Source organism: Sorex fumeus, unplaced genomic scaffold (genome assembly GCF_029834395.1).
Source record: "Sorex fumeus unplaced genomic scaffold, SorFum_2.1 ptg000095l, whole genome shotgun sequence".
Lineage (NCBI taxonomy): Eukaryota > Metazoa > Chordata > Mammalia > Eulipotyphla > Soricidae > Sorex > Sorex fumeus.
Genome location: NW_026606152.1, coordinates 17231237 through 17241729, shown reverse-complemented (window position 1 = coordinate 17241729; position 10493 = coordinate 17231237). Strand labels below are relative to the sequence as shown.

Genomic DNA, 10493 nt, shown 5'->3' with positions numbered 1-10493 from the left:
ATGGTTTACCTCTTCTTAATCATTTTGTTTACAAATTTAGATGTATGTCACTATACTAGTGACAGGGATTTTCCAAACTATGGAAAGCATAAACATTTCCATTTCCCCCACGAATTTTGGGCTAGTTATTTTCTATCCACTGCTAATAATTTGTGATAATTAGGAAATAGAACTGAAGTAAAAACAGGGACATTTGTCAATTTGGTGCCATAACTAATCAGTCTTAGTATAAGTATATATTTCTAGAAAAAAAATGCAGAAGAAAATGAGTTGGTTGCTAGCAAAGAATGCCAAACCTCTGCCAAGAAATACTTTGAAAATAAAAATTCTGACTATGGACTGAACATGATTGCAATTTAATGCCTCTTTTGCAGACCACAACACCCAAAAAGAGAGAGAGAAAAAAAAGGGAATGCCCTGCCACAGAGGCAGGGTGGGATGGGGGGGGGGATTGGTGTGGGAGGGATACTGGTATACATGGTGGTGGAAAATGGGCACTGGCGGAAGAATGGGCATTTGATCATTGTATAATCAAAACCCAAGCACAAAATTTTGTAAATGTACAACTGTACATCATGGTGTTTCACTAATAAAAATTTTAAAAAAATAAAATAAAATAAAAATTGTTTCATCTGCCAGAGATCAGCAGATGGGAACCTGAGTGAAGGCAAAAGATTAAATTGGTTGACTTTTATTTTTCCTTGAGTATATTAATTTGATTTTGGAGTCAATTTATATGAGAGTTCATCAAGACACAGAATTTTTTAGCGCTTCTCTTGTTTAAAAGTATAGTGATACACCATATCTCTATCTCACATTCTTTTTATTTCTGATAGTTTGACACAAAAGATACGTCATAATCATAGATAAATGTAAATTATTTAAATACTTTTTTGATTATTTAAAATTACCTTATAGAATTACATTATAGAATTTCATAAATTTTAGGATTATGCAGAATCAACTTTCATGTATCATATTACACTCACTACTGAAAGGCCTACTCTGTCATTCACCATTGTTCAGTTTTCCCACTTTGATTATACTTTTCGATCTGGTAACTAAATAGTCTCATAGTTCTAAAGTTTGTTTTTATTGCTTTGAAAAGATCAAAATTATGTAATTTTCAACATTGGATGAAACTAGAAGATATCATGCATGTAAAGTTAGCCTTAAGGAAAGGAACAGATACAGAGAGATTTTTCTCATATGTGGGATGTAAAGACACACAGCAAGGTAGCAACAAATGTTCAAGAGCAATGTAAGGGGAGAACTGATCGACACAATTGGGTCAGGGGATTAGGAGGGAGGGATTCTGGGGGATTGGGGGAGAGGGAGGGTTTGTTCTTTGAGAGAATGAGGAGTGTCTTGTTGGAATTATGTGTATGAGAAACCATTGTTAATTGAATTATAAATCATAGAATATAAATAATGTTTTAGACGTTTGTCTGTCTCATTTTATTCTTTTAATTTGTTTTCTCCATATGCCACATAGGCATGAACTTGTAGGATGCCTATCTTTCTCTGCCTGGTTTTTGTCACTAAATATAATTTCCTCATGTTATACATTTTATATACAAATAATAAGAAGATTTCACTTCATACAACTGAGTAGTATTCCATTGCTTTACCACCTTTCATTTTCAAAATTTGTGGTTTAAAAGATACAAATACTGGTTTTAACAATGCTCTGGTGTTTTCAAAGTTTTAGTTTAGTGAAACAAAATATATTTTATTGAAAAACTCTTAGAAAATTGTGAAACAGTTGTAGGGTGGAATGGAATATATGTTCAAGCGAGAACAGTCATTTAACAAAACAAGCAAAGAGAGACATAGAGAAAGGAAGCACGGTATTTCTTTAAGGGAGAACACAAGCTTGAGGAACAAGCCCACTCTGGTAGTTTAGGAATAAGAACTTGGATTGGTATGAACTTAACTTGTACACTTTAGGGGAGAACCTGAGTGAAACTATTATAAGTACGTTCAGGATCATGATACACTGGAGTCTGCACTTGGAGTGAGGAGGGTAGAGAGTTCTTTGGGGAGACCGAACTATAGATAACAGTAATATTATAACACGAATGATAGTATCTTACCGTGGGATTCCAAAAAAATATTTAAGAGTGGCGTCAGAAATGATAACATTCTTAGGTATTTGGGTTTCCTGTGGAAACAACGGGAAGCTGAGTTTATGCTCTGGATGCATCCACCTGAAACAAGGTCAACAAGTCATGAATGAAAAATTTCAAGTTAGATGGATCAAGGATTCTAATCCCAGTGGAAGGCTAGCTTTCGGGTGGACAATTTCTACTGATGGCCTGATGTAGGTTCTGATCCTGGGATATGTAACAGAAAGGAGATAGTGACAGGTATCCTCAGAAGTGAAGCCTCTGAGACAGAAGTCATTCATGCCAACTTATGGGTTATCAATATTTGCTCATGGCTGCTACCATTATAACATGCCGTTCAATGGTTCTGTGGTTTCAATTTACTGTGTCAATGTAAAGATGAAGTTTCCAAATGGAAGGTAAAAATCTGAGGCCCTCAAGATGATGAATCACAGGGAGGGGGGGAGCTGGAGCTATAGTACAGCAGGTAGGGCATTTGCCTTGCACACGGCATACCCAGGTTAGATTCCCAGCATCCTGTATGGTGCCCCCAAGCACCGTGAGGAGTAATTCCTGAGTGCAGAGCCAGGAGTAACCACTGTGCATCGCCACGTGTGACCCAAAAACGCAAAGAATGATGATCTGGGATTGATCCTTAGCATTGCAAACGGCATTATTTTTTAATTTTTAAATTTTTTCTTTCTTGCTTGCTTGCTTGCTTTTTTGTTTTTTGGGTAGCACCTGGCTATGTATAGGGGTTATTTTTTATTTTTAAAAAAACTTATAATTTTTCCTTTTTACCTGTGGTTTAAAAGTGTATCTAAAATATTTTAGAGTAAATATATGTGAAGAAGAATAAAATTCACAGGAACTATTTAGTGTTCTTAATGATACAGCAGTCAGAATTTTGAGGTTAATTGTATGGGTATTGCATAAATAATTTTTCCACATTATGTGGGCTGTCTTTCGATCATGGTCACCATTTTTTCTGAGTTGCAGAAACTTCTCAGTTTAATCTAGTCTCATTTGTTTATCTTCACTTCCTCTTCCTTGGTCAGTGGTGTTTCATTCTAGAAGTTTCCCTTAGCTTTAATGTCATGAAGGGATCTTCCCACATTTTTCTCCATATATCTTAAGAATTCAGGTATGATAGTGAGGTCTTTAATACATTTGATCTGACTTTGTGCCTGGCACTATAAAGAGGTCTGAGTTCATTTTTTTTGCATATTGCTGTCCAGTTTTCCCAGCACCAGTTGCTGAAGAGACTTCCTAGCTCAACTTCATATTTCTTGAGCCTTTAAGAAAGATTAGGTAATAATAATCTGAGGGCCAGCGTCAGGATATTTGACTATATTCCATTGATCTGAGGCCTGTCTTTATCTGAATATCATGGTATTTTGATTACTAAAACTTTGTAGTAGGGTTTGAAGTTGGGGAAGGTGTTCCCTTCTTCTTTTTACCAAAGATTGCTTTAGCTCTTCATGGGAGTTTATGGTTTTGTATGAGTTTAAGAGTGATTAATCTATTTCTTTGAAAAATGTTATGGGTATCCTTATAGAAAGTGCATTAAATCTTTATAGAGCTTTGGGGTGGATTGCCATTCTGACAGTGTTAAACCTCTCAATCCATGAGCATGGGATGTGATTCCATTTCCTCATATACTCTCTTATTTCGTGAAGTAGTGTTTTGTAGGTTTTTTTTTTTGGTATAGTTCCTTAACCTTTTTAGTTGATTCTATTATACTCTATTTTCTGAGGTATTATTGTGAATGGGATTGTTTTTCTCTATCTCTTTTTTCTCTTTCATTATTAATATATGGGAAAGCCATGGAGTACCAGATATTGATTTTGTAATATGCTACTTTACTAAACAAATCTATTGTTCCCAGGAGCTTTTTTGTAGATTCTTTGGGATTTTATAAGTATAGTATCATGTCATCTCCAAATAGTAAAAGCTTGAGTTCTTCCTTTTTTATCTGGATGCCCTTGATATCTTTTTTTTTTACCGAAATCATATGGCAAGTACTTTAAGTACTATGGTGAATAGGAGGTGTGAGAGTGGGTAACTTGTTTTGTGCCTGATTGTATTCTGGGATTCTAGTTCATTGATTTCTGCTCCAAGTCTTTGGTTTTTCCCCCTTGAGAATAATGCTTGCCGTGGGTTTGTGGTAATTTGCTTTGACTAGATTGAGGAAAGTACTTTCAACTCCCATTTTGTTGAGAGTTTTTCATCATGAATGGGTGCTGGATCTTATCAAATGCTTTATCTACATCTATTGATATGATCATATGACTTTTATCTTTATTTTATTGAGATGGTGTATTCTGTTGATTGACTAGAGAATGTTAAGCCATCCTTGCATGCCCAAGCTAAACCGATTTGGTCTTAGTGTGTGATCTTTTGTTGAGTTTCTGGATTCTCTTTGCTGGTATTTTCTTGAAAATCTTTGTATCTGTATTCATCAAGGAAATAGGTCTGTAATTTTCTTTTTTGTGGTGTCTCTATCGATTTGAGTATTAGGGTGATCTTTGCCTCATAGAAACTATTTGGGAGTATTTCTGTTTCTTCAATTCCTGGAAAATCTTAAAAATGTTGGAAGCAGTTCCTCTTTAAAGGTTTGAAATAGTTCACTATTGAATCCATCTGGGCCATGGATTCTGTTTGCAGGAATACTTTTGACCATCATTTCAATTTCCTTGTTAGTGATAGGTTCAAGTATTCCAAATCTTCTTGGTTCAGTCTTGGGAGGTAATTGGAATCCAATAATTTATCAATTTATTCAAAATTCTCTCATTTCCTGCTGCAAAGAATCTCAATATAATCTCTGATGATCCTATGTATTTCTGTAGTTTCTATTAGGATAACCCCCTTTGCATTTCTGATTTGATTTATTAGAATTCTTTCTCTTTGTTTTTTTGAGAGGGTTCTCATGGTTTATTGATCTTATTTATTTTCTCAAAGAACCAGCTTTTGCTTTTATTGGTCTTTTGGATTGTATTTTGGTATTGTAGCTCATTGATATCTGGTACAAGTTTTATTATTTCCTTCCTCCAGCCTATTTTGGACTACTTTTGTTGGTCATTTTACAAAATCTTGACCTCTAATTTATTCATGTAGGCCCTTTCTTTCTTCCTGATGAATTCTGGCAGATCTATAATCTTTCCTCTTAACACTGCTTTTGCTGTGTCCCACAAGTTATGGTAGCTCGTGTCCTCATTCTCATTTGTTTCTGGAAATTTTTTATTTCCTCTTTGATTTCTTCTCTAAGCCAATGGTTGTTCATTACTCCCCTTAAAGAAAATATTTCCTTGCTGAGCTTCAGTCTGTTTGATCTATGGAGAAGTGTCAAAGAAGTGTTGAAATCTCCTTCTAGTATTGTGTTGTTATCAATGTTTTTCTATAAGTCAATTAGAAGTTGTTTTTAAGTATTTTCCTGGTCTGTCATTAGGATCATATACATTGAGGAGGGTGAGTTCTTTCTGATGTACATATCCCATGATCATTAAGAAATGACCTTCACTGTCTCTGATAATCTTTAGCCTGAAGTCCATGTGGTCTGATACTAGTATCGCCACTCCAGCTTTGTGGAGGTGATATTTTCTTGAAAACTTGTTTCCCAGACTTTTACTTTTAGCCCATGGGTGCTTTGATTGTTCAGACGTGTTTCTTGCAGGCAGCAGAATGAATGTTGGTTTCAGTTTTCTAATTCATCTTCCCATTCTGTGCCTCTGAATTGGCACATTTAGTCCATTGACATTGAGAGAGATTGTTGTGGTGTGGATTTGTGCTCTCTTTATGTAGAATTTTTGTACTTGTGGGGATTGTCTTAGCTTAAAGTAGACCTGTTCATTCTTCTTGCAACAAAAATATGGAATGCTTTACAAGTTTGCATATCATCTCTGTGCAAGGACCATGCTCATCATTTTATCATTTCAATTTTAGTATATGTGTTAAACTTAGTAGGAGTTAATTTTTCCATATTTTTCTCTTCTTATTACTTTGAGTGTTGTCCTTCCTCACTCCTATGGCAGACAATGATTCCTAATCAAGGAATGTATTTCAAAGCAGCATGAATAAATAGATTTAGAAATTTAATGTCCCAGAAAGAAAAATATGGTTTTTACCATATTATCTTTTACCATACCCTAGGCATCAGTTTTACAAAATAATTCTTTTGGAAGATGGTATATGAGGTTGTTTAATGTCGTTCCCTGAAACCTTAATTAAGACCATTAAACTAGAGCCTTTTGCTGTTTTCACCTCAGTCCCGTGTACTTCTCCAGGAAAAGGTGGATGGTGTTGTCTGCACTTTGACCACCTTGAATGTATGTAGGATTTTTCTCCTGAAGGATGAGGTGAGAAGCATATTGATGATTTCATTCCACCTTATTACAAGTTCAACTTGAACGGAAGGTGAGACTCATGTGGCTCCTATAAAGGACAGAACAAAGGGTCTCAGTGAAGTTTAATGGCCAACTCACATTAACAACATAGATGACTCATAGTAACCTGTGTGCACCTTTGTGTATAGTGAGTTTCATATACACTGATAGAGATTCTCAGTCATGACACATGGGCAAAACGGATCTGTAATTAAAATCTAGTTCTCTGAGCAGAGTGGGGTCTCTGACGTGATTGAACAAGTTTGTAGTAATTTATTACTAAGCACATAAGTATTTTCAATGATGCGTACTTTTCGATCTAAAATTAATTCCAAATATGTCTAAAGCAACAGTCTCCTGACCTCGCACCTGGCTTTCCTCACTGGGGCCCCTTCGAGATGGCGGGGTGAGATTCCCTCACCGCCCTGAGCATAGACCCGGCAGCTGAAGACCTCTGCAACCAGCCATAGGTACGCTTAAGACCACTCTTCCCAAGCTTGAAGGAGCCTCATGCATGAAGGAACTGGAAGAGGAACCCAAATGTGCGGGACCGGGGGATGAGATCTCCATGGCTGCTCAGATCAAGACTGTGCCCCCTCCTTCCAGATCCTCCATCTTCTAGTAATTAAGTGTTAAAACCACGATCTACCCCTGGATCCATGTAATGCCATCAATAGCCAACATCCAGAGACTGGATCTTATTTAGAAGAGAGTAACTCTGATTGTCCAGTTCTCACTCTCAGAGAACCTGGTAGGCTTCTGCGAGTATCTTGCCCGCATGGCGGAGTCTTTGTTTCTGGTCACTGTTTCTTTTGAGGTACAGAAGCTGCTTAATTTAAGATAGTTCCCTTTGTTTATCTCTGTTTCCAGTTGCTTGGCAAGTTGCATGTTGTATTTGAAGATACCTTTAGCTTCAATGTCGTGGAGGGATTTGCCGACCTTGTCATCACTGTACTTGAGGGATTCTGGTGTGATGTTGATGACTTTGACCTATTTTTATCTGACTTTTGTGCATGGTGTTAGGTAGAGGTTTGAGCCATTTTTTTTTCATATAGCTGTCCAGTTTTTTCTGCACCGTTTGTTTAGAAGGACTATCTTGAACAACTTCACATTTCTTGCTCCCTTATCAAAGATTAGATGATTATATATTTGAGGGTGTGTGTCAGTATATTCAATCCTTTTCCATTGGTCTGCAGCTGAGCCTTTGTTTCAGTCCCATGCTGTTCTCATTATTATCGTTTGTAGTAGAGTTTGAGGTTGGGGAAGGTGATGCCTCCATCGTCTTTTCCCCAAGAATTGCTTTAGCTATTCGTGTGCGTTTGTTGTTCCATGTGAATTTCAGGAGTGCTTGATCAATTTCTTTGAAGAATGTCATGGGTATCTTTATAGGGATCAAGTTGAATTTTTACAATGCTTCTTGGAGAATTGCCATTTTGACAATGTTAATTCTCCCATTCCATAAGCAGGAGATATGTTTCCGTTTCCTCGTGTCATTTTGTAATTTCTTATTGTATAGGTCCTTTACCTCCTTAGTTAAGCTGATTCCAAGGTTCTTGATTTTCTGAGGCACGATTGTGAGTGGGATTGCTTTTTCATGTCACTTTCTTCTCTCTCATTATTTGCATATAAATAAGCCATAGACTTTTGGGTATTGAGTTTATAGCCTGCAATTTTACTATAAAAGTCTATTGCCTCTAGGAGTTTTTTCGTAGAGATTTTAGTATTCTCTAAATATAGTATGATATCTTCTGTGAATAGTGAGAGATTATTTCTACCTTTCATACATGAAAAACCCTAAATATCTTTTTCTTATCTATTTTCTATTCCAAGTACTTCCAGTACTACATTGAACAGAAGTGCCAAAATGAATTTTTACTTAGCACATTCTGTCTGTAAATTTCTATGCTAAGAACAGTGGAAGAAACAGTGATATCTCAGTAATTTACAAGTAAATTATGAAGACAGATAATTTAAAATAATTTCTTTGTATAAATTTCCAAAATGTTTAGGTTTTATTAAATATATTAAGAATAAATCATAGGTCTTGATTATACCGTGAAGATTATTTTCCTGTTAGAAGTTACCCTTCTAAAATGCAAGAAAGAGACACATTTTGAAAATGTTGATTATTCGTTCATTCATTCAATGAATATTTGTTAGTCTGGTTGTGCAGTGACTGCAGGAAGTCAACCTGTACCCTCAGGTGAGTGCATCAACAGTCTGATGGTGTCTTCATGCTTCCCGATAACCTCAAATGGCCACTGTGCCTCTGGCTGGCTCCCAACAACTCAGTACTACATTTCCCGAGAAATTAAACTCCCGAAAGATATGTGGGAGCCATGTTAACAAACCACCCCTGGCTCAGCTATACAAGCTAATGCATTGGTCTTGTTTCAGAGACCCATAGACAAATCTGGAAGATATCAACAGTCACAGTTAACCTTGGAACTGCAAAAGGCTGAAGACACTAGGGTAAATCGGAGGGAGGCAGGTTAGTTTGGTGCCCACCCAACCAGAACCCAGTGCAGCCACTTTCTCCCACAATACAAAATCGCCACCATGCCCTCCTCTGGTTTCCACCGTCTCAGGATGGCTCTCACTGAAACATAACAGCTGAAAATTCGGATATGTGTGTTTTGTGACTGAAATCTCCAGGCTTTCTCTGGGCAGGATGGGCATCCTACACTCACTGCCCTGTAATTATGGAAGCCTCAGCAGTCATTTCCATACCTCAAAGCTACTCCAACCTTACCTTCCTGATAAAAATGCTCAATTCCTTGAACAAAGATGATGACCTCTTAGTACCTGTATGAGACCCTTAATGCACAAAATAAAAAGGAGACAAAGAGAAAGAATCAAAGATCCTGCCATAGAGACAGGCTGGGGGTGGGGGTAGTTTGTTGGGGGATGGTTTTAGTGAACCAGGAATATTGGTTTTGGGAAATGTACACTAGAGGAAGGATGGAAGTTGGATCGTTGTATGACTGGAAGCAAATTATGAATAGATTTGTTATGGTCTATATCACAGATAATCAATAAAACATTAAAAATACTGATGGAAATTTAAAACCCAGCATAACTATTTTTGTGTTCTCTGTAGGAAAAAAAGTGTTACTCGCCTGTGTGCCAATAGTTTGTAGAAAGCTAAACCCAAAGATATATCAATGACTGTCTTTGGCATGAATACTGTAATTGCAGCTATGTTATGTTTTAGAATCAGTTCGTGGACAAGACGCCAAGAGGAGCAGTGGCAAAGTGCATCAATGTTGAATGGATAATGTTTCAGGAGCTTGCAAGGGAGATGCGAAGCTTTGGCATGAGAAAAGGGAAGAAACAGAAGAGTGAAGTACTAATAAGTATCATGAGAAAAATGCAAGGGAGAACATTTCCTGGCAAGTGTCACACTCTGTTGAGCTTTTCATGAGGATAAGTATTAGAAAGTATCTTTCCCATTTAGTGGTAAAAAGGTTACTTTGATGGGTATATTTAAAATTTACTTTAAAGATTAGAATTACTAAGAGATACACAGTTACAAAGTTGCTCATAACTGAGTTTCAGTCATCTAATGTTCTAGAACCTTTCCAGTATATTGGGGCATTTTTAAAGAATATCCCTGGTGCGAGGACTAGGGCATCTGAATCTTAACTCATTTCACCAAATATATGATCTGTACTCACATGTTTTACACTGTCTCCCCTGCTCTTTGATTTATGTTTTCATGCAATATTTCCTTGTGAACCTCACTTCAAGTGAGGCTCCCTATTTAAGACAAGTACATGTTTCTGGGACATTACATATTTTTTGGTTGCTGGGAGAGTCTCTAAAGCAATGCTCAGGAGGTGTGGGGGCCCTACAGACAATTCTCAGAAAACGTGGCCATGGTGCTTGGGGTCCTCCTATGCTATACAGCCTTTGATACTCTGGCAATCATGTGGTGCTGGGAGTCAAATTGAGTGCATGTGACACAAGTTCCATAAGCACTACTCTATCTCCTGCAGCCCTG

General features: G+C 37.0%; 1 pseudogene; it reads right to left on the bottom strand.

Annotated features, from left to right (window-relative positions):
* Positions 1-5970: 5970 nt before the first annotated feature.
* Positions 5971-6064, bottom strand: LOC130040966 (uncharacterized; annotated as a pseudogene).
* Positions 6065-10493: the final 4429 nt, after the last annotated feature.